Source organism: Canis lupus, chromosome X (genome assembly GCF_048164855.1).
Source record: "Canis lupus baileyi chromosome X, mCanLup2.hap1, whole genome shotgun sequence".
Classification (NCBI taxonomy): domain Eukaryota; kingdom Metazoa; phylum Chordata; class Mammalia; order Carnivora; family Canidae; genus Canis; species Canis lupus.
The window spans coordinates 94,536,626-94,561,507 of NC_132876.1; the positions used below are offsets into that span (position 1 = coordinate 94,536,626).

Below are 24,882 nucleotides of genomic sequence, written 5' to 3' on the forward strand. Positions count from 1 at the left end.
GCAAATTCATTGGTCCATGGTGACCAGCTGAATTAGTCATATAGTTCTATTCATGGAACAGATTCCCTGTGTACTAACCTAGTAACCTAGTCTTCTTTAATATAGTCTGTATCTTTTAGCTACAGTTTGTGTAGTAGTATCTCTTTGTGTATTTAGTAGTCATTACTGTCATCTTGTATGTTTTTTGCCCGTTAGCAGTCATCTGTTTTGGGGAGAAGAGGTATGTGTGTGTGCATCCATGTATTTATCGATACTCATTTTATATCAGTTATTTGTTTGTTTATGTATAAATACCAGAAAAATGACAGGATAATGCATACCAAGGAAGTTTTATATTTCATAGCTGACATAGTCTGACATAGTTTATTTTCTGCTATCTCAAGTATGATCATATAAATTAAGAGTCAAAGTACCTGCAGATATTTCTCTGTGGCAATCAGGTAGAGAATAACATATTTGTCATACTGACTGGTGAATTGTTGGAACACCCCTACCTCAGAACTGATTAATTGTGCAGTGTTTTTATTTTTTTTGTATATTTTTTTATTGGAGTTCCATTTGCCAACATATAGTATAACACCCAGTGCTCATCCCATCAAGTGCCACCCTCATTGCCCGCCACCTAGTCACCCTATCCCCCCGCCCACCTCCCCTTCCACTACCCCTTGTTCATTTCCCAGAGTTAGGAGTCTCTCATGTTTTGTCACCCTCTCTGATTTTTCCCACTTATTTTCTCTCCTTTACCTATAATCCCTTTCACTATTTTTTATATTCCCTGTATGAGTGAAACCATATAATGTTTGTCCTTCTTCGATTGACTTAACTTCACTCAGCATAATACCTTCCGATTCCATCCACATTGAAGCAAATGGTGGGTATTCGTCGTATCTAATGGCTGAGGAATATTCCATTGTATACATAAACCACAGCTTCTTTATCCATTCATCTTTCGATGGACGCCAAGGCTCCTTCCACAGTTTGGCTACTGTGGACGTTGCTGCTATAAGCATTGGGATGCAGGTGTCTCAGTTTTTCAGTGCAGTGATTTTAAAAAGAAGTTCAGATAATAGTAAGAAAGATGTCAAGGTAAGAGAACCACAATCATGCATATTTTTAAAAACATTACAGTGTGCTTGAGTCGAAGAGTGCTGATTGTCCACTTCCTTGTTTTTTTCTTTGCTTCATTGAGCTATAATTGATATATAACTTTTGTGTAAATTTAAGGTATACAGCATAATGGATTGATATATGTTTAGATTGTGAATTTATCACCATAATAAAGTTAATCCATAAGCTAGAGCATTTTATTTTTTTAAAGATTTTATTTATTTGACAAAGAGAGAGCACAAGAGAGAGTGAGCAGAGGGGAGAGGCAGAAGCAGACTCCCTGCTGAACAGGGAGCCCACTGTGGGACTCTATCCTAGGACCACAGGATTACGATCCAAGCTGAAGGCAGATGCTTGAGCTAAAGGCAGATGCTTAACTGACTGAGCCACCCCGGTGCCAGGCTAGAGCATTTTAAAGCAGGGGTTCTTCACCTTTAGTAGTCTGGTGAAGTCTATGGACCCATCCCCCAACCCCCCCCCCAAATTTTCTCAATACAGAAAATAAAAGTCCCAGGATTTTAAAGGGAGCTACTTATATTGGAAAACAGTTATCAAAATATTAAACTTTTGATATGGTAATATGCATACTTCTTGATTGCTTTAACTAACAAGATTCAGTGGTGTTTCAGATAGCCACTTTGAAGTATAATGGAGAAATTTGTTTTTTAAGAATTTCATTTATTTATTTGAGAGAGAGAGAATGTGAGAGAGAGAGAGAGCACGAGCTCAGGGAAAGAGCAGAGGGAGAGGGAGAAGCAGATTTCCGGCTGAGCAGGAAGCCTGATCCTGGGCTCTATCCCAGGACCCTGGGATCATGACCTGAGCTGAAGGCAGACACTTAATGGCTGAGCCACCCAGGCACCCTGGGGAAAGATTTTGTAAGACATAACATCCGTTTACTTATACATCATTTGAGCAGTGCTTGCAGAGTGCTCAGTTCTTACATTTGTTGTCTTCACTTAGTTGTCATACCCCCAAATGGCAATAATTAAAATTAGTAATAGATTAACAAGACAGAGATTATGATTCTGTCAACAGTAAACAGAAAAATCTGTAATAACTGAATTTTCCACTTCCAGCCAGCCGACCTAATTTAATTTTTCCTTTCTTTTTACAATTTCCTTTTCATTTTAAGGACTATGACTGAGACCATGTGTTACAGCCTTAATTTTAGAAATACAAGCTTAGATAAAATGCCTCCTTTTTAAAGAAATGGAAGGATTCACATAAATTAGCTTTAATGCCCTAACATTTTTTCCACTTGTAATAAATAAATACGCCACCAGCAAAATGAAAAGTACATTTTGAGCAAGCTGTGGATTGCTCTTAAAAGTTTTGTACTTTTGAATATATATGAAGATACTGATTTGGAGCAGTTCATCTCTTAAGGCAAGCATTTTGGTAATGAAATGTTTTAACCCCGGTAGTATAATGATTTATTTTTGGGCCAGTCATTATTTTTAGATCTATCCGATGCCTGCTAGGAAGTCAAGTTTACTGCTATAATGTTTGTGTTTTGTATAATACTGGTAAAAAGGGAAATAATCTGTCAAGTGCTTCCACAATGGCAAGGCAATCTCCTTCGCCCTCTTCCCTAAAGTGATGATTCTTCTGAGATCTGTAGTGTTCCTCAAGCAGTATTTGTTGTTTAGCTGCAAATAGATGATTATAATAATTAGAGGAAGATCTGTTTTAAATAAGTTCAGCTTTAGGATTCAAGTATTTTGGTCAAAGTTGTCTGAACCTGAGTTTAGTAAGGAGTGAAAAGTGCCCACAGGTACAGAAGGACAAAGTCATCCTGACTTGAATTTCTGACAGTGAACTTGGGCCCTTGTAATCCTTCTGACATTTAGTCTTACAATTTCTCAAAAAGTCAATATGATGATCCGGCAAAATCAAATACCAATGATGCAATCTTTATTTTTTAATTGAATTCCAGATGAACTAATTGGGAACGAGTCTAATCCTTATGGAAAGGGAAATTCCTGTAGCACTGTATCATTAAATTCAAGGGTAAAAGAAATCTATGTTTATGTATTATTCAGAAAGCAAGTTGACCACAAAATTGAACATTCAGTTCCTTGCAGGAACAAAAATATCTTCCCTAGTGTGATGAGAACATAGCTATTATGAGTTGCTGCCTAGGCATTGACAATATCACAACCCTGCTCACCACCCCTGGTCTGGACCTTGAGATAAGGACTGGAGCTTAGAATTCTTACCACGTGCTTCTGCTTTGCTTTTATCAGGGCACCTTTTAAAGTAACTACTTGGAGTTAAACCCACGAAAAGTTAATGACCTCTGCCCCAACCACCTATTTAATAGGTGCTTGCTCCTCTGCCCTCTATCTCCTTCCTGATGACTGGTGACTCAGGAGGAGGAAATGCCCTTCCCCATCCTCACTGTGTCCCCACCCTACTCTTGTTTCCGGGGCTTGTAAGTAGTAAATCTTTACTTCCTTTGTGTGGGTATAATGAGAGTGCATTTTCAATCCAAATGATCCTGGGGTTTTCATTTCTCCAGAGTGGGAGCTGGGATGCTGAAGGAGCTGCCTGCCAATCCCTTATAGGTGGCTCTGGGCCTCCTCATTAAGCACGTCATAATCTGAATAATTTTAACTTAAACCAGTGACAGGCCCTCCAACACACCTAGTTTGCTTCATACAAATCTATTTGTTTTACTTTGATTCCAGTTTTATCTGCTGTGTCTCTGATCTAATTATTTCAATGATAAAAGAATATAAATGAAATATAACTGAAGGAGTTAGAGAGGGTAAAGAACAGTTGATTCTTGAACAATGCAGGGGATAAGAGCCCTAACCTTTTGCATAGAAAATCTGCACATAACTTTTGATTGCCCACAATCTTAACTACTGATAACTTACTGTTTACCAGAAGCCTTATCAACAAAATACACAGGCGATAAACAGATATTTTGATTGTTATATGTATTATATACTGTATTCTTACAGGAAACTAAGACAGGGAAGATAGGGAAGATTTTATTTAAGAAAATCATAAGAGGGGCACCCGGGTGGCTCAGTGGTTGAGCTCAGGTCGTGATCCCAGGGTCCTGAAATTGAGGCCCGCATCAGACTCCTCACAGGGAGCCTGCTTCTCCCTCTGCCTATGTCTCTGCCCTTTTCTGTGTCTCTGGTGAATAAATAAATACAATCTTTAAAAAAGAAAGAAAGTCATAAGAGACTGGGGTGCCTGGGTGGGACAGTTGGTTAGGCATCTCTCTCTCTCTCAAAAGATTTTTTTTTAAAAGATTATTTATTTTAGAGAGAGAGAGAATGTGTGCACATGAGCAGGGGGAGGGACAGAGAGAAAGGGAGACAGAGAATCTCAAACTGACTCCATGCTGAGCACTGAGCCCAAAGCATGGGGCTTGTTCCCATGACCCAGAGATCATGACCTGAGCTGAAATCAAGAGTCCAGTGCTCAACCAACTGAGCCTTCCAGGATCCCCATAAATAAAATAAAATAAAAAATCATAAGATATTTACAGTACTGTATTTTTCTTTAAAGAGCCATGTATGAGTGGATTCACACAGTTCAAACCCATGTTGTTCAGGGTCAACTGTAGTTTTAATATTATATAATAATGGCTGTTTCTATTACTTAACTAAAAAACATTCATTATTAACAATTCATGAAATTCCTGAGGTAATATGGATAGCCCCTGGCCATTTAATCCAATCCCACTTAGATGACGTTATACCGTTATCAGACATACGATCTTCCATGCTTCTATACATACTTGGGGACAAACAATTTTTTAAATAGAAAACCAATGAGTCATCTTTACATTTTTCTTTATTTTTTTAAGTACATTCCCACGTCCGTTGTGGAGCTCAACGTAGGCCTGAACTTACCCTGAGATCATGACCTGAGCTCAGATCAAGAGTCAGACGCTTAATCGACTGAGCCACCCAGGTGCCCCGAGTCATTCTACATATTAATGCGGAATATACTTCAGTTGTTTTAACAGTGACCAAATGACGATGACAATTTTTTTATTTCTGTTTCACAGGAAAGCCTGGACTTATAGGAGGTCCAGGGAGTTGGTGTCTATGCCTTTTAGATCATCCAGGGACCCAAGTTCCTTTTCTGTTGTTGCTTCACCATCCCCTGTGTTGTCCTCCTCTGCATGTCAATTGTGCTGTCACATCTGCAGTGGAGAGCAAGCTGGTTTCCTTGAAAGCCATGACCCAAAGATGCACACAATATTTATATTTGTATGCCATTGGTCAGAAGTCAGTCATATGGACACGACTAGCTGCAGTTGAGGCTGGGAAGTGTTGTCTCTTGACAGATCAAGATAAAATTGGGTGACTTTTTATTACTAACAAAGGAAAAAGAAGGAAATAAATATTGGGGAGACAATTGGCAGTCTCTGCCATATTTTATTTACTTTGGATTTATGAAATCTATTCATCTATTCATCTATCCATCGAAAAGTACTCATTGAGCACCTGCAATACATGAAATACTTTTCTGTGCCTGGAAACACCATGGTGTGAGAAGCTTGCCCTCATATACACCATCTCTTACAGCAAGGAGTGCTGTCTCCAGGCTTTAGGATAGAGTCGTGGGCAGTTTCTCGGCAGTATGTCAAATCCCTTACTCAGACTAGAAAAATCTTCTCTGAGCTCCACTACACTGGACTAGGACTAACAATCCCTGTTCCCTGTGACTAAAACATTTCCCAGGACACAGAACTTTCAGTGAGTGCTGTTCCTTAGTGCTACTTCCAAAGTGTAGTCTTGACAATATACATGGAAGAGTACAGGGACTATTAAATATTTCCTGCAGTAATCTGCCCCAGATTTTCCCAGTCAGTGGTTTTGGGGAAGTGTTTTTCTTGTGCAACCCACTGCCTGCTGCTTTTATCTCTTGTTCTCACTTTTTCTTTCTCCTCTCTCCCTAATTAGGGCTCCCTCCACTCAGCAGCACCCATGATTCTTTTCTCCCCCAAATCACATCTTTGCACCTCCTACCTTCCATGTTATGGCCTCTTTTCTCTCTATAGTTATGTGTAGTTTGTTCTCTCGGTCCTCATATTGATTTCCTGGGTGTTCAAAATCATTTGATAATATGATTATCAAATGGTCCTCCTGCTACTCCGCCATCTTACCTTAAGGCAGAGGGTCCTCCTCTACTCTGCCATCTTAACTTCTCCTCCCTAAATGTTTCTTAACAAACAAACACACAAAAAAACATTCCCAGAAAAATTTTCTTCCCACATACCCGACTATATCCCATAGGTTCTTAGGAATTACAGAAAAAGTGATATCTCAGAGAATTGCATTCTTTTTATTTACCAGCTAGATATAAGGAATACTCATTTTGCAAAATAAAGGAGACAGTATTATTAAGTCATACCATTAAATTTTAATAATGCTATTTTTAATAGTTGCTATTTTCTTTAATCTGAGTAAATTTTAATTTTGTAATTGCAAATGAGTTCAAATTAATCACAGAAGTCATAAATTTATAAACAACACTGGAATATAACCACAAGGAAAGTACAGACTATTCTATTGGCAACATTCCCAATTATTTTTTATGGAATTATTTCTTCAAATTAAAATTGGACAGATGGAAACCAATCCCATTTATCTTGGAAATATTATTATAACCTGGAACCAGAATTTCCCTCAGTAAAATACTTAGAGGAATTTTGGAAATTTAATATTTTTTAAAGATTTTTATTTGTTTATTTGTTTGAGAGAGAGAGAGCCAGGGGAGGGGCAGAGGGAGAGGGAAGAATTTCAAGCAGACTCCTCACTGAGTGCCAAGCCCAACATAGGGCTTGAGCCTAGGATCCTGAGATCATGACTGAGCCAACATCAAAAGTTGGATTCTTAATAGACTGAGCCACCCAGGCATCCTTGGAAATTCAATTTTTAATATATGAAACCCTATAAGCTTTCCTTTCTTCAAATAATAGTAAAAACTGACTAACAAGCAAATAAGGGAAGCAGATTTTTTTAAAAGACTTTATTTGTTTATTCATGAGAGACACACACACAGAGAGGCAGACACACAGGCAGAGGGAGAAGCAGGCTCCATGCAGGGAGCCTGATGTGGGACTTGATCCTGGGACTCCAGGATCATGCCCTGGGCCGAAGGCAAACACCAACTGCTGAGCCACCCAGGTGTCCCATGAGAAGCAGATATTAGAGTGGATTAGCCTAAGAGTTCAAATGTGTAACACTTAACTGCCAAGTTTCAGGGCTCAAATAAATTTTTAAGTATTTCATGATTAAAATGGAACAAAATTTTATTTTTAAAAGATTTTATTTATTTGACAAAGAGAGCACAAGCAGGGAGAAGTGGCAGAGGGAGAGGGAGAAGCCGACTCCCCACTGAGCACAGAGACTGATATGGGGCTCAGTCTCAGGATCCTGGAATCATGACCTGAGCCCAAAGCAGATGTTTAACTGACTGAGCCACCCAGGTGCCCCTGGAACAAAAATTTTAAAACAAGCAAATGATATTTTTTTTCTAAAGATTTTATCTATTTACTCATGAAAGACACAGAAAGAGAGTCAGAGACATAGGCAGACAGGGAGCCTGATGCAGGATTCAATCCCAGGATCATGCCCTGAGCCAAAGACAGATGCTCAACCACTGAGCCACCCAGGTGCACCAGGCAAATGATATTTATAGTACTTTAGGAATGGCCATTCAGATGTGAAAAGATTGTGTCATTCTGCTACACTTAAGTGAAATCTAGTGGCTGATAAGTTTCATTGTAGAAACTGGGGGCACTTGAGTGGCTCAGTTGGAGGTCATGATCCCAGGGTCCTGAGATTGAACCCCTGCATCAGGCTCCCTGCTGGGTGGGTAGTCTGCTTCTCCCTCTCCCTCTGCCTGCCATTCTCCCTGCTTGTGCTCTCTCCCTGTCAAATACATAAATAAAATATTTTTTAAAAATTTAACTAAAGAAATTATAAATCTGATAATAGGAACTGATCAAATGTTACTACCTAAAATATCTGAAATTTACTAACAAGGTAGGTCCTAAAAGTTTTTACCACAGGAAAGAAAACATGTGTTTTTTGGAACTACATGAGGTGATAGATGTTAACAAAACTTACTGTGGTAATCATTTCCCAACATATGTAAATAAAGGTATTATGCTATACACTTCAAGTTTATACAATACCGTATGTCAATTATATATCTATAAAACTGAAAAAAAAATTAAAGTTACTACCTAAAAACTGCATACTTTCTCCTAGATGAGCAAGATTTCTAAGAAAGCTGCCAACACATTTTGGGAAATTTGAAAGGCATGTTAGGATAATAATCCCTCTCAAAAAGTTCTTGAAAATATAATATTTGATATGATTCTAATTTAATTGCTTCATTACTTTTCATAATGAAAAATAATATTTGATGTTGAAAATAACTATATGGAAAGATTGCAGGTTTATTATCTTCAGCCATATTCCCTCTGAAATACTTTTTTTCTCTGCTTAGTGCTACCAAATTTAACTAGCTTATTTTTTGGCTAAAGACACTTTAATCTGTGAATGTTCTTTTTGTTCTCTTGGAGCATGTCTTTGCTTTTTTAAAAATTATTTATTTATTTATTTTAGAGAGGAGGGAGTGGTAGAGAGAGAGAGAACCTTCAACTGGCTCTGAACTCATCATGAAGCTCCCATGGGGCTGAATCTCAGGACCCTGAGATCAGGACCCAAGCCAAAACCAAGAGTCAGAGGCCCAACCCACTGTACCACGCAGGCACTCTGAAGCATGTCTTTTTTTTTCTTTGTTTTTTTTTTTAGGATTTTTATTTATTTGTTTGAGAGAGAGAGAGCAAGCATGAGAGCACAAGCAGTGGTTGGAGAGTGGACTGAGGGACAGAGGGAGAGGGAAAAGCAGGCTCCTCACTGAGCAGGGAGCCTGATGCAGGCTCTATCCCATGACCCTGAGATCATGACCTGAGCAGAACGCAGACACTTTAACCATCTGACCCACCCAAGTGCCCCAAGACAGTCTTTCTATATGGAAGCAGATTTGATCAGTTCCCTCTCAATTTTAATATTTTCTCTGCCTTTACGCTGACTTCTCTCTTGTCTGGTCTTTTTAATGATACCTGGTAATAATTTGATTCCTTCTCCTGTCATTATTTCAAGAGTGTGACTAACTTGCCCGCACTCTCTCTAAGTGTCCCTGCTTGCTCTTACCTTCTCCCTTATTTCTTTATTTTTATTGATTTAATTTTAAAAAGATTTTATTTATTTATTCATGAGAGACACAGAGAGAGGCAGAGACATAGGCAGAGAGAGAAGGAGGCTCCATGCAGGAAGCCTGATGAAGAACTCGATCCCAGGATCACACCCTGAGCCAAAGGCAGACACTCAACCACTGAGCCACCCAGGCGTCCCCCCATTTCTTTATTAAGGGACAAATCTGGCCACAACTCTAAATATGATTTGACTCTTCAGTATATGCAGAGGGAAACCAGCTACTTTCCCCTCAAATGTAATTTAAATACAGTTTACCCAGAACATTTAGTGTCCAAAGACACATGCTGTCCCTGCCATTTTGTATTTCCTGTGGTCTCTTAGATTCCTTATGGTGGAAATTAAAGTACTTCACTTTGTGGCTTGAACTGTGAAGGGGTTTTAGGAGAGAATATTAATTATACCCTCAAGCGAGTTTATAACCAACTGTGAAGTGGCTGTAGAAATAAGGCAGACAAAGATGAAAATATCAGTTTTAAAGATATACATTTGTAAAGATGTACTGGAACGTGGCTTGGAATTTTGGACACATTGGGTTTATTACGACTTTCCAAAATTGAATGTATGCACATCAAATTGGCCAGTAGGAGATTTCCTGTTGAGGATAAGGAACTTACACATGAAGGAGGAGGAGAGAGAATGGATTCCTAGATTCAAATTACTGAGACAGAAAGAGAAGGGTCTGCTTATCTGCTTATGGTCTGTTCACCCACATTCACCGATTCAGTATGTTGCTTTTCCTCTGGTGACAAGTCATGATAGAGAAGGCAGGTTGAAGATGGAATTTTTTCCCCCATACTTTATCTTGTGAATGAATAGGCCCCTTTATGTAAACTTAATAAGTAGGAGGTAAGAATCCCCACCATTCCCTTCCTATCAGCCTCCATTTATTTTCATTTTCTTTCCACCTGTCCAGCAAAACTATCGAGCCTCATTAAGTGAAAATGCCAGAAGCCCTCTGCTCTCTCTCCAACCCCATTCCTCATATGCACCATTTGCCTGCATCACCAGGCAAAAAATCCTGATCACCAGGATTGTGATCACTTTAATACTTTTATCATTGAACAATAGTCAAGTGAGCAGTTTTGCTGTCAGATACTATGTTTCATCTCAGATGCCAAAATGAACAAAACACAGACTCTGTTGTCAAGAGGTTCAATGAACATTCATCCAACATATTTTATTTATGAATCTTTCTATTTAAGTCACTTGGTGTTGTCCTACTGGGATACTATTCTTAAATATTTAGACTTGTTTCACCATGTCACTTTTAGAAGATTACAAATCATACTCTGCAGGCAGAAGCTCCCCTATACTTGTATTTCTTCTTGCTAAGTAACTCTTGGTCTAGCTGTTCTTTGTACTTCTCTGGAGATTGGGTCAGTGACTTTTCTCTGTGGGATGTTCTCTGTAGGGAGTGGTTTAACTGTTTAGCTGTACATCAGATTCATGGCTCTTCTATTTGCCAGGTGCTTTGTAGCTCAGGGGCATTGTTCTTTGGCTACCTTGTCTTTTCTGTGTCATATTTTTTGATTTATGTGTCTGGCTGGTCTCCTTTCATCCAAGGCCAGTCAGGGTGCTGTGTTTGGTTTGTATGTTGTATGTACACTCTCTTATGAGTTTTGGTTTGTAATTACAAACAGCCCTGAAAAGCCTATCATTGGTTCTCGCATGACCTCACATTGGCTTTATCTTGACCCTTTGTTTTGCTTCTCCTCACTTTATTTTCTCTGGTCAGTTCATTTCATTAAGGCTTCTGTCCTTCTCATTTTAGTAGCATTGTCCTTGACTAGATCGCTAACTTTGTCTTTCATGCCTTTAATCCAGTAGTCAGATATGTGCTCTGAACTTAACCCATCAGCAGAATTTACCATTTGACCAGTTGAAGTTCTTTCTGCTCTTTCTGGTTCTTATGACCAGCATTCTTAATTTATGATCTCCCTGACTGTCCATTCTCCATCTCTCTTGCTGCCTTGTCTTCCTCTGATCTCTGACCCTAAGGGCCAGCACAGTCTCTTGTACAATTTTTTGGTTATGCCCTGCACACTTCTAGATTATGATACGATAGCATGTTCTCAGCAATTGTGCCACATGACAGTTCTGATATCCTAGGCTGTGAAGTGTGAAGTCGGACGGACAGTGTTCATTCCTTCTTCCATTTGGTCTCTGTGGGACCTTGCAAAAATTTTCTCACTCTAAACTCAGATTCTTCAACTGCAATGCGGAGATGATAATAGTAACTTACACAAGTTATTTTGGATAATTCAGTGTACAAATACACATGGAATCCTTAGAAAGTGCATGGTTATCAGTGAGTGTTCTGTAAGTGTTAGATCTTACCTTTATTATTATATAAAGCTCGAGCTGGGTATTCTGTGAAAGCACTATACTAATGTGTCCACCTTCCATCTTCAAGTGAATTTTTTCAGAATCACACAAAAGAATATGAAAAGCAAGTAAAAAAATATGATCCCTAAATTGTGGATAGCGTCTGAAATTGGATGTAATTGCTAAAAGCTCAGATAAAATATTTGTGTTTCAGGAAGTCCCTTTGTCTTTCATTTCTGATATCTGTTTTTCGGAACAAAACATGTAAGAAGAGAATCAGATGTGTGGCCAATTTTCATTTCGTTGCTTCAGTAACAGAGGAAAATGTTTCCTCTGCCATAACAGAGGAAAATGCAGTCATTTTAAGATAATCAAAATGTCTGGTCTTTGAAATGACCTTAGGAAAGTGAAGTAAAAACATGTAAATGAAATACCCCTTCAAAAAGATGCAATTTTATAAAAATAATAAGAGTATGTGGATGGCATTTCTTAATTATATGTTCAAAGAAAGTAGTTCCTGGTAATTTATCCATCATCCTCTATTTTCTTTGAATACCTTGTAATCTAGGCTATTTCAAATTTGCCTTCAGTAATTACCTTCATTTCTTATATGCTTGTTTTGTCCTTTTGTGAAACAAATATACATGCTTATTATTAAAGCACAGGAAACTACAGAAAATAAGGGAAGTAACATGGTGAACAATTTCCATTATACTTTGATATTCATTTCTCCATCATGGAGATACTTTTGTTGAGTTTGCCATAAAATTCATTTAAGGTAAGATTAAAATGGTTATTGATTTTGTAAATAAATGTGTTACAATTCAATAGTTTTAAATTATTCATCACATTTAATCAAGTATTCTGTTTTTAAAAAATTCAGGTTCTACCGCGTTGATTAAAACTCAATCATTGTCCTGAGAAAATTCACCCAAATAACTGGCACCCTTAGCATAGCATACCTCCCGCTATGTGATCTTTTGGAACTATCGGACAGGTATTAGATTGGATAGTAATTACACAGGGATACTATCGGGATGGGAGACTTGCTGCTTTTTATTCAATATAATGACTGCTGGCACAACCAATTATTATCATTATTGTATTATGACACGATATACATATATAATATTGTGCAATGCTCTGTGATCTTTTGGATTAAATATTTTGGATAAATGTTAAGAGTATAAATATAGGATAAATATAGGATAGAAATGATAAGCTTGTGATTCTAGTTGTCAGTGCTCATGTTTCTCTCACTTTATACATTTGTTTTAAGATTTTATTTATTCATGAGAGACACACAGAGAGAGGCAGAGACCCAGGAAAAGGGAGAGGCAGGCTCCCCGCAAGGAGCCTGATGTGAGACTCAATCCTGGACCCCAGGATCACACCCTGAGCCAAAGGTAGACACTCAACGGCTGAGCCACCCACGCGTCCCTTTTCTCAATTTATACATAGCAGGGCATTTCTTGATCTTAATCTATATCTTCCTCTCACCCTATTGCAAGCTACTACTTGCCTTGAACTACTGGGAAACTTTCATTGACTTCTCTCCTAATCCCCTTTTGCTCACTTTACCATTAAAAGAGCACATTACTTCTGTTAGCACATAGAAACATTCAGTGGCCTCCAATTATTCTTATCCCAAATATTCACCATACCCTGCATGATCTTGCCTATTTTGCTCTCTTCATCTCTCTCTCTTTCTCTCTCTCTCTCTCTCTCTTTTGAAGATTTTATTTATTTATTCATGAGAGACACAGAAGGAGAGGCAGAGACATAGGCAGAGGGAGAAGCAGGCTTCCTGCGGGGAGCCGGATGCAGGACTCGATCCCAGAACCCTGGGATCATGATCTGAGTTGAGGGCAGATGCTCAACCACTGAGCCACCCAAGCATCCCTGCCCTCTTCATCTCTTGAGAAGTTTCTCCCACCCCCTGTGTCCCATAGACAAAAGTTCTTCCTTACATGGGCCAAGATGGTTTCTGCCATGGAGAATTCCTACATGCTGCTCTGATACACACTGAAGGCCATTTGTCCCTCTATATCCAGCTAACTCTTACTCACCCTGATGTATTGATCTCCTTTTAGCGAATCCTTCAGTCAGAGTCCCAGCACCTGAGCTCTCCTAGCCTCCTTTACTTTTTCATGGTAGCAGTTATCCTTGTAATAATTTTAAAACTAGTTGTGTCTTTGGCAGTTTATTGTCAGTTATATTCTATTGATCACAAGCTCAATGAGGGAAAAAATATATATACTTTTCATTTCAGTGAAAGCCCTCAATTATTATTTGCTGAATGAATAAAGGAATGAAAATATAAACCATAAGAAAAAGGTTCTTTTTAAAGACTTTATTTATGGGGCACCTGGATGGCTCAGTGGTTGAGCCTTTGACTCAGTTCGTGATCCCAGGGTCCCGGGATCGAGTTCCGCATCAGGCTCCCCATAAGGACCCTGCTTCTCCCTCTGCCTATGTCTCTGTCTCTCTCTGTGTGTCCCTCATGAATAAATAAATAAAATCTTCAAAAATAAAGACTTTATTTATTTGAGGAAGATGGTCCAGCAGATTCCTTGCTGAGTTTAGAGCCCAGCTGGGGGCTCAATCTCACAACCCTGCAATCATGACCTGAACAGAAATCAAGAGTGGGATGCTTAACTGACTCAGCCACCCAGGTGCCCCAGAAAAAGTTTCTTCAAGAGGTAGTGGAAAGGGAGGTGGGTGGGGGGTTGGGGTGACTGGGTGATGGCACTGAGGGGGGCACTTGGCAGGATGAGCACTGGGTGTTATGCTAAATGTTGGCAAATTGAACTCCAATAAAAAAATTTAAAAAAAGAAAAAAAAAAGAAAAAGGTTCTTTTTAAAGTATGGTTAAGCATTGGCCTCAGAGACAATATTATCTGTCCCATATTCATGAATTTAGCCATAGCTAGAAAGTTTAACTGACTGGGACTCTATAGGTCTTAGTTTCATGAATATTTTCTCAGCAGGGGGCACGACTGACAATGGGAGGTTTTCTAGAAGGAGAGCCTGTGCTAACCATTATATATTGTAAGATAGTAAAAACAACAGAAGGGAGGAGTTACATATTTGTTCAAATATAATTGAAGTTAAATAGATACTTGTTCTGAATACTGTTTTCATGAAGTGTCTTTTTGAAGTTTAAAAAGTGTAGAAAATTTCCCAATATTAAAAAAAGATTATTACAGTAGTACTAAGGACTGTTGACTTGCAATTTTGAATTTTTAAAATAGTTATTTTAGAAGCCTGCATTTATCCTTTTAAAATTACCAGCTATTTTTGTCATGAAACTGATTTTATCCAACAACCAAATAATTCATTGACTTAGTTGTTAACAACTCAATCCACATAAAATGACTACGGATCCTGTCCAAATTGGGAACATGGCAAAAGGCCATTTCTTAATTGAGAATATGACTTTTCTAATAAAATACTGACACTCTAACAGACCAGCTTTAAAACATAATGTAGAATCATGATTACTTTAATCAGGATTTTTGTCAATGATAATTCTTTCCCTCTCCCTTAGGGGCTTATATCCAATGTATTTAGGTTCTTGACAAGGGGGATATATATACGTAGCATGAAAAAAATATGGTCACATCATTATTACTTGCCTCACCTTCTGTCCCCAGCTGATAATTACATCTCTATTTTTACTGATGGAGATTCTTATAATCAGAATTATTACAACTATAGAGACATATCCGCACAGGAGTTTCAATGCTTCAGAAGCTAAAATTAGTTTCTCATTTCTTTCTTTCTTTTTTTTTTTTTTTTTTTTTAGTTTCTCATTTCTTAGCTTCATTTTGATTCTGCCATTCCCATAAAGGCTTCAGTAATTAAATGGAAATACTTTTGGATATCAACTACATACAATATTTGCATCTATGGAGGTCAATTAGTATATACAATGAAAGTGGGAGGGAGGAAGAACATGAGGGAATGGTTGATTCTTTTTAAAAAAAATTTTTTTGGTGGAGGCTTTCCTCATTTTCACAGTATTTTTTTTTTAAGATTTTATTTATTTATTCATGAGAGACACACAGAGAGAGGCAGAGACACAGGCAGAAGGAGAAGCAGGCTCCATGCAGGGAGCCCGATGTGGGACTTGATCCCGGCACCCTGAGCTGAAGGCGTTCAACCGCTGAGCCACCCAGGCGTCCCTTCACAGTATTTTTTTTATATGGAAAGAGAGAGAGGGAAAGTCAGCTCCTAAAAATAGGCTTTTATACAATCAAGTTTTGGAGAATCAGGAAGATAAAAGATCTTAAAAGTTGTTTTCAAGTACAAAATATATATACCTTCTTTGCTAAGTAGGTGTAAACTTTGTGGTATCACAGTACAATACTTTTCATAAGGTAGCTGTATTTTTCTGACCTATATGTTAGCTCTCTTTAATCAACATTTGAAAAATTTGGGGACTTCATGTGCAGTGATCATACATGTGGGTAAAGGATGAGTCAATGGCTCACAATTTGCATTGAGGTTGCACAACCTCTTGGACTTAAGCAGTGGTCACTTTGTTTAGGCAGCATTTGTGTCAAAGAACCCTCTAGAAACAGAATATTCACAGAAGGAAACGATAAAACAAAGTACCCTTTAGTGTTTTGGTGTATCTGGTGAAAATCTAATTGTCTTTTGCTTGTTTCAAAGCTCTAAGTTAGATTTTCGGTGCCAGGATACACAAAATCTAAGTTAAGGACAGCAAATAAATGCTTACAATTTCTTTTGTTCTGGTACTTAGACCTTTTTCCTTGAGGTTATCTAATCATTAAGATATTTTAACTTAATAGGTATTTCTCAGTTCATATATCACATAGGAATCAAAGCAAACAGACCTGTCCTAGATTCGGCAGCACATTTACTAAAATTGGAACGATACAGAGATTACATAGCCCCTGAACAAGGATGACACAAAAAGCAACGTGGACCTAAAACCATAAATGCTGACGAGAATCACAAAAAGATATCCCTAAAATCTGAAAGCAAAACAGAAGATAGGAACTATCGAAAGTAGCATAGCTTATCACAAAAATAAAAGAATTTATCTCCATCCAAGTTTCTCAACTCCTGCGCTATTTGAACAACTCATTTTTTGTTGGGTGACAATCTTGTGCATTGTGGGGTGTTTTGCAGAATCCCTGGCCTCTAACCACTAGATACCAGTACTACACATCCTCCCCAGTTTGTGACAACCAAAAATGTCTCCACTCTTTGCCAAATATCCCTGAGGGGAAGAAGGCAAAATCATTCCCTCTCACTGTTTGGGAATCATTGATGTAGCTAAAAGCTTGGCAATTTGTGCATATACAGGTGTATTTGGCAGATTTTTGAGGAGAAGGATTGCTAGATCAAGGGGATGTAGAACAGTGCCTGATGATGCTTCATAGTGACACAGAAAGGTGAATGGTCAAACCCTGATTTTTTCTGCCAAATTGATAGGTGGGGGAAAATGCCTCTGTGTTGATTTGTTTTGTAGATTCAAACTTATTTTGACAGGACAATTTTTTACTTATTCTGTTGTCAAGGGGACTGCTTTAACAGCATTTGTTACTTCTTTAAAGTCCTGCTTCTCGAACTTGGTAATTGTTTAGACAATTTAAGGAAAGGACAAAAGTTATTTTGGTCTCCCTCTGTGGGTTTTGATTAATTTTACTAGGCAGTTACTTAAAATAGATTCAAACGAATATATTTTAAAAAGCATATCTGTAGCTAACATCTTCTATGCAGCTATAAAAAATGAAGTAATCAGTGTATAAATTAAATAATAACAGAACAATCAAACTAAAATGTTTAAATTAACAATGCTAATTTAATGTGGCCATTGATATACCGTGAACATTTAATCACCGCAGACAATATGACTATGGAACTGCTTGTTAAGGATGATACTTAACCAGTTTTCCTTTGCCTTTCCTACTGAGTGCCGCAGCATGTGGCAATCTGCCCTCCATTGCTAAGCTACTCTATCACCTTAGGCCTCATGAAAAGATCCAGAGAAGCATGTGGCCTTCTTTTTTAGTACAAAATTAACATTTATGTATACATCCTTTCTTCTCAGAACCCCCTTCCTCCCCTTGTAGAAGCATTTCTGGAAGCCTTGTCCCCCGGCCCCAGGGATGTGTAACCCCTCCTGGCCATCTGCTCTTTAGAGGGGAACTCATTCTCACCTGTGCAATTGTATTTGAATCTTTCTTTCAAGAAGTGACAGTACTGGTGGCCAAGAGTTTTCCTTTCCCATCAAATAATCAAAATTACCAATTGTGTTTTTCAATTGTGACTCTATTTTGACTATTACTATAAAGTATCTATTAACGTGGTCATGACTGTATTTAAAATGGCCTTGGATATTTATGCCTAATTAATAAAGGATACTGGAATAATATTTAGGAAGCAGTAATAAAGCTTCAAGCTATTGATGTTTACATTGTTGTAAGAGCATCAATATCACCCCCTTTTATCTTTTCTTTGATCGTCATATGTTTCTGGCTTTAAGTTTTAGTATCCGTTCACATTTAACTTTTTATTGTGTTAATTTAATGATAATGAAAAATATCAGGAACAACTAGAAGGGGAAGAGATAATATTCTTAAATGTGGGCAGAGCCAATCCCCACATTTACACTCAAAGTTTTGTGGATTTAGAACTTTTTGCTAAGTAGCTGAAAACCAGTTTAGGACAGTTGGTAGGCATGAGAATCATAAATTTCTATGCGTGTTGTGTGATGGTCTTAAGTATTTTAACAATTCTACTCTCTGCCTATATGTGCATATTAATTGTCTTCAGTCATTCCTTGTTCCAGATATATTTGATTTGCTTCGCTGGAGGAGACATTTATAAATAATGCCAGTAAATATAAAGGCAATTGTTCAAAATTATGAAAAAATAAAAATAATTACAACAAAACTTTAGCACAGAATATTAAATTCAACTCTTCCGGATACCAGGGTAGAAAGGGAAATACTATGCATTACATAGTTTTGTGGTTTAGTAAAGGAAAATGCACATTGCTTTGTAACACCATATCCTTTTGAGAAATTTCAGGTAATTTTTCATTTTTAATATTTTAAGATACATTGTATTACATAATAATGGTCAATGACCTAAAATTGTGTTTTTTAAATAAAAGATGGAGAAATATTATTTCCATGGCCTTTCGCCATTTTGTATTTATTTAAAGAAAAATCAAAGTCCTAATATTACAACTTAATCCAGTGAAGACGTTTTGACTGGGTGCAGAGCTCATCCAGCATTAATCAGTCTGATAATCATTTTAGAATAGGAATTAGCAAGCTTTCTCTACAAAGAATCGCATCAAAATATTTTAGACTTTGTGGGTCATATGTTCTTTGTCGCAACTACTCAACTCTGCCATGATAGCATGAAAGCAGGTATAAACAATTTAGAAGTGAATGGGCTTACTGTCATCCAGTAAAACTTTATTTACAAAATCAGATGGTGGCCTGGAACTGACCCATACATATTATTTATCTTGGAGTATATTCTCAAATACTAATTATCTTAATGATTCCTTTAACTTTTTATCTGTTCAACATGATCACTAGTACATTCCAAACTGAAACACTAACAAAAATGCAAAAATGGAGAGGAATGGATAAATAAACTCAAATATATTTATACAATTGAGTACCACTCTCCAATTAAAAGCAACAACCTAGTGATATGTAGATCAACATGAATGAATCTCAAACATTTCCTGCTGTGTGAAACACACACACACACACACACTTATCTAATGAATAAATAAATAAAATCTTTTAAAAAAATGATTACCCCAAAAGGAATATGCAAACTTTAGCATAAAACGTATTCTGTAATATAATTTATAGCCACCTGCATTTTTAATTTTTAAAAAAGATGTATGTATTTATTTATTTACTTACTTATTCATGAGCGACACAGAGAGAGGCAGAGACCTAGGCAGAGAGAGAATCAGGCTCCATGCAGGGAGCCTGATGCAGGACTCCATCCGAGGACCCTAGGATCACAACCTGAGCCAACCACTGAGGCACACAGGAGACCAAAGATTTATTTATTTGAGAGAGGGAGAAAGCCCACCCACCTGCCAATAGTGGGGGAGGGGCAGAGGAAAGGGAGAGAAATCCTCAAGTGGACTTACCTCTGAGTGGGATTCCAGGACCCCGAGTTCTTGACCTGTGCCAAAACCAACAGTCAGCCACCTCACTGACTGAGCCACCCAGACACCCCTATAACCATCTGCACTTTTTAAAGAAAACACGCAATGATTTTGCCAAAATGTTAAGGCTTTCATTTTCACTTTGGATGTTTTTAGCATGTTTGAGTTCTTTTTGTTTTCCTAATGAGTATTTTTAAACATCTCTCATTTTATTCAGTGTCTCAAGTCGCATTAATAATAGAGTGCCTGACAGAATCTGGAAGTTTCCCATAATGCTGGCCATTACTGAGCTTGAAGTGGAAGGTGTCATTGACATTGAAAGAGGCCCAGTTTCTTTAAGTCATCTATTACTTGGCTTTAGGCTGACACGTCAGAGAAGGTAATATATCAAGCAAAAGTACGTGGCTCAGTTTTGCTAATGCAATTTATGTTCAACTGTGACACGAAATTTAAGATGGAAAATCCTATTAGGTCCTCATTTGCTCCTTAAGCCTGAGCTGCACTGGTGTTATGCTCAAACTTCATGCATTTAATATTCATTAAAATATAGTGCCTGCAAAGTGAAAACCAAAGAAAGTTGGATGCAAGCAGAAATAACTCAGTATTGTTTAGGAAACTGTTTCTATTGATTTTCAATGGGCATCCCAATGCATTTTATTTTTTAACATGTGGGATTTGTTTTCCTCATTAAGATTTAAAGGTTCTTTCTTATGAAAATGTTAAGTAGAGACAACTGGGTGACACATTACTTCCAATTCCTGTCTTATTTTCCTACTCTACCATAACTGTCTTTATTGCACTTGTGATATGAGATGCGACACGATGACATTTTAGCCTCTTATTTGCACATGTGCAATATTCTGTGAGTACACTCTACTCAAATACAAATGCTCTCTGTTATTTCATACTTTAAATGCTAACTAGAAACTAGTATTATTTTTTTCTTTGTCATATGCTAGAAAAATGATACATTTTTATTTGACTAGACCAGATTCTTCCATAATGAGACTTAATTGTCTACTCAACAAGACTGCTAAACTTTGCTGAGTGGAGAAATGAGAGAGGTTCACGTCCTGAGGTCATATAAATACTTCTCCCACTGGTGCTAGACAAGATGTGAGAAGTACAAATTTGGAAAGGCAAATCTTACAGATTTTCCTCATTTTACAACTGCCAGAAGAATGTTTCATCATGATTTGCCTGTCTGAGCTTTGTGGTGGCTCAAAGTGGTCCATATACTTACCATAGAAATGGACTGTACAAAAGTACTGCGTACAGTACCTGAATGCATTCTATGGACTTAGGTCAAAATTCATGAACATTAAGATGTCTGATTACGTATTGCAATTGGACTTCTCACCTTTGCTAGCACAGGCTCTCAACTGATCATTTTGATTATGTTATAATACTATCATTAAACTATTTTCTGCCAATTAACTGCAAATATTGTGAGTTATTAGATTCTTTTAACAAATCTAAATACATTTAATGCCGTCAAATCAGTACTTCAGGTTTAGGGTAATGTTTTCAAATGGTTTCACCAATAATCAATACGATCCTCAGAACAAATGCTAGAAACGCTTTGCTCACTTTGAAATATTAACACAGAACAGTCAAAAATCGGTCACAAGAAATTATACATATATATGTATAATATATAATATATAATTATATATTATATATATATTATATAATATATATAAAATATATATATTTTACTTTATCCAGTGTTGAAACCTTTCTTCTTCCTTTTTAAAGAAATATTTCAATCACACTCCTATCACTTTAGCTTGGCTGCCTTTCTCTTCATGTTTGAGCTAATCCAATTAGCTCTTCATTAGTCTCATTTCCAAACCACCTTGCAAAGTGCCATAAAACTAATCTCCCTTATACTTTGTTATAACATGTCACTTCTCTTATGAAAAGCATCCAAAGTTTTCATGTTGCTTATGCAGGGCAGTGTTTCAATTATAAATGCTGTCCATAGGACTAGCCTACTCAGACTTTCCAGGATTCCTCTATGTTTAAAACACATCCTCTGGGGTACCTGGTGGTTCAGTGGGTTGAACCCTTGCCTTCAGCTCAGGTCATGATGGTCCTGGGATCCAGCCCCACACTGGGTTCCCTAATCAGCAGGGACCCTGCTTCTCCCTCTATCCCCTGCTCATTTATCTCTCTCAGATAAATAAAATCTTAAAAATAAAATAAAATAAAAAGTAGAACACATCCACTGCCTCAGTCTATGCAAAGAGTGACTATTTCCAGAGCCTTTCTTATGATCCCTCCCTCTCAGCTGCTTTCATTTCCTCTAGGCTCCTAAAATACCCTTCTTAGCTCCTCTCCATCTACTTAAATTCTGTTTTCAACTTTCACATCTATTTTATGATGCCTGCATAGTATTGACTTGTGCCAATTAATTATTGAATAACTTACTTTCTTACTATTCGGTGGATAGTTCTGAGGTTTTGTTTTGTTTTTTAGTTCTGAGTTTTAATACAGCTATAGATTCCTGTAACCACCACAACAATAAAGATACAGTAAAATCCCAACCCTGTTAAAAACTCCTTCTCATTGCAATTTTGTAGTAAACATTCTTCTCACCCTTAATCCTTGGTAGTCATGGATTTGTTCTCATTGCCTATAGTTTTGCTTTGTTTAGAATGTCCTATAATGGAATTATGTAGCATGTAACTTTTTGAGACTATTTTCTTTCAGTCACCATGATGCCTTAAGGATTCATCTACGTTATTGTGTTCATCAGTGGTTTGTTGATTTTTAATTATAAATACTATCTCATTACAGGGATTTAGTATGCTTTATCAATTCACTCCTTAAAAAACTTTTGGTGTAAACATTTGTATACAGGGTTATGTGTAAACATGTTCCCATTTTGGGGGGATAGGTAACCAGAAGTGAAACTGCTAGGTAGGACTATGATGAGATATACCAGAGCCAGAGGCACAAGGAAAAATCAGTAACATTGAGTCTCTAATCCAACTTTTGATATTTTATATTTCATGGATTTTTGCATTAATTTTGGTGTTTTAAAATATTACGTTGAAAGTATAATTTGATTGTTTTTTGACATGACCTTAAATTTTGTTCTTGAGGTGACACATAAGTTGGACTTTATGTGTCTTTTTGCTATTTGTTTTTTGTGTGATTATCTTTGTATCCTCCATTCTTTCATAGTGCTTTCTTTTCTGTTAAATACATATTTTCTTGCTTCACTCCAGTTTTGACCCTATTTCAGGGTAAGTTTATGTTTAACTGTATGTGAAACTGTTGTTATCCAGAGTGGCTTTACCATTCCGTATTCTCACCATTAATGTGTGAGAATTCCAGTGGCTCTACAGCATTCCTAATACTTGGTATTGTCAGGTATTGATATGTTGATGATGTTGATTAGGATGAGGACAATGGTGGTTTTAGACAGCTTAATAGTATGTAGGGGTTTTTCTTTGTGGTTTTAATTTGTATTTTCCCTAATTGCTAATGATATTGAACTTCAGTTGACTGCTTATCATCCATATACCTTCATTGGTAGTGTATTTCTGATGATTTCTGTGTGTTCATAAATGATACTGGAATTTTACTTATAATGTTTTTGTCTGGTTTTAGTATCAAGATAATTATGGGTTCATAAAATGAGCGATGAAGTGTTCCTTTCTCTTCTGTTTTCTGGAAGAAACTATAGAATTGGTGTTATTTCCTTTTTGACTGACAAATTCACTAGTAAAACTATCTGGCCCAGAATGTTCTTTTTTGGAAGAATTGTTTTTAAGTACAAATGTAATGGCTGTAATAGATAAAGGGTTCAATTTTATTCTTTTGAATGTGGACATCTAATTTTCCCAGTACCATTTATTGAAGAGTATCCTTTTTTTTTTTTTTAAGATTTTATTTATTTATTCACGAGAGACAGAGAGAGAGGCAGAGACATAGGCAGAGGGAGAAGCAGGCTCCCTGTGGGGAGCCTGATGTGGGACTTAATCCCAGGACCCTGGAATCTGCCCTGAGCTGAAGGCAGACACTCAATTACTGGAGCCACCCAGGCGTCCCTGAAGAGAATATTCTTTACCAACTGTGTTCTTAGCATCCTTGTTGAAGATCAGTTGACTGCACATCAGTGTATTTATTTTAGGGTCCTCTATTCTGTTCTTTTGGATCATGTTTTTAAAAATCAATTCTGGGATACCTGGGTGTCTCAGTCTGTTAAGTGTCTGCCTTCAGCTCAGGTCATGACCCAAGGTCCTGGGGTCCAGCCCCACATTGGGCTCCCTGCTCTGCGGGGAGCCTGCTTCTCTCTCTCCCTCTGCCTGCTGCCCCCCATGCTTGTGCTCTCTCTCTGTCAAATAAAGAAAATCTTTCTTAAAAATGAATTCTTCCAATCTTTTCCTTTTAATTGGTTTGTTTAATCCTTTCATATTTATTTTAATTCTTCTTAAGTTGGACTTCATGTGTCATTTTGCTATTTGTTTTTTGTAGATTATCTTTTTATCCTCCATTATTCCATACTGCTTTCTTTTCAGTTAAATATGTATTTTCTAGTTTATCACTTAAATATACTTGTGTTTCTCTACATATTTTTGAGCTCTTTTCTTATTGGTTGCCCTAGGGATTATTATCAACATATTATAAACCTATTAACAACCTTTATCAATCTATTTTAGATTAATACAATTTATTTATTTACTTATTTTAAAGATTTTGTTTATTTATTTGAGAGACAGAGAGAGAATGAAAACAAGTGGGGTTAGGGGCAGAGAGAGAAGTAGACTCCCCACTGCCTGCTAAGCAGAGAGCCCAATGTGGGAATATGACCTGAGCTTAAGGCAGATGTTTAACCAACTAAGCTACCCAGGTGCTCCAAGAATTAATACCTCTTTAATTTCTTTTTTTTTTTTTTTAAAGATTTTATTTATTTATTAGAAACAGAGAGAGAGAGAGAGAGAGAGGCAGAGACACAGGCAGAGGGAGAAGCAGTCTCCATTCAGGGAG

General features: G+C 37.3%; 1 long non-coding RNA gene and 1 other non-coding gene across 2 annotated transcripts in view; both read left to right on the top strand.

The window, feature by feature from the left end:
* LOC140627173 (uncharacterized) overlaps positions 1 to 24,882 on the top strand; it is a 150,197-nt gene that overhangs the window by 80,200 nt on the left and 45,115 nt on the right. The gene's annotated exons all lie outside the window — the stretch shown is intronic.
* LOC140628910 (U6 spliceosomal RNA) lies at positions 16,564 to 16,666 on the top strand. Its single transcript, XR_012026834.1, has one exon. It is a non-coding gene; the product is annotated as a U6 spliceosomal RNA (small nuclear RNA).